Raw genomic sequence first — 664 nt, forward strand, 5'->3', positions numbered from 1 at the left:
AATTATACATCATGTTTTTGTACATCAAATATATACCACAGCATGTAACTTTCAGATAAATTCAAAGATAAGTGTTTGATGAGACCTACTTCCTGTCGCCACTAGGTGGGTCTATGAGTATCAGGCAATATGGTAATGAAAATGTGTTCAGGGCAGGACTAATATGATGTGAAGTTTGGTGGAGACAGGACCATTTATGCCAAAGCTACAGCAATTTCGTTTTTCATGGCGAGACCTCAAGATTCAACGCTCAGCAGCGGGCGCGCCATTCAACATTGGGCAAATCCTGTGATAACTTTTGGTCACGACGTAGTCACGCTTACATACACCAAGTTTGGAGCCAATCTAATTAAATCTGTAGGACAAGTTCGTTAATTTACAAGCCCTGGAAATGGGCAAAAATGCACAAAAGTGGCATAAGTAAATTCAAAATGGCGGACTTCCTGTTGGGTTGGAGCATGGCTCCAAGAGGCTTTTTTGAACATGATTGAGTGTTACAGGTGCCTACCAAGTGTCATACATGCAGGTCAAAGCAGCTTTGGGGGCTGCTTAATTGAAATATTCTAGGGGGCGCTGTTGAGCCATCTTGGTGCATCAAAGCACAAAAATCACATCAGAAAACAGGACTTGCAACCTGTGATGTGTATGCCACGTTTGGTGAGTT

The 664-nt window shown here is 42.3% G+C and overlaps 1 protein-coding gene across 1 annotated transcript in view; it reads right to left on the reverse strand.

Annotated features, from left to right (window-relative positions):
- The window catches only part of vps33b (VPS33B late endosome and lysosome associated), a 46,496-nt gene that overhangs the window by 19,536 nt on the left and 26,296 nt on the right, over positions 1–664 (reverse strand). The window lies entirely within an intron of this gene.

This window comes from Epinephelus moara, chromosome 1 (genome assembly GCF_006386435.1).
Source record: "Epinephelus moara isolate mb chromosome 1, YSFRI_EMoa_1.0, whole genome shotgun sequence".
In the NCBI taxonomy this organism is placed as follows: domain Eukaryota; kingdom Metazoa; phylum Chordata; class Actinopteri; order Perciformes; family Serranidae; genus Epinephelus; species Epinephelus moara.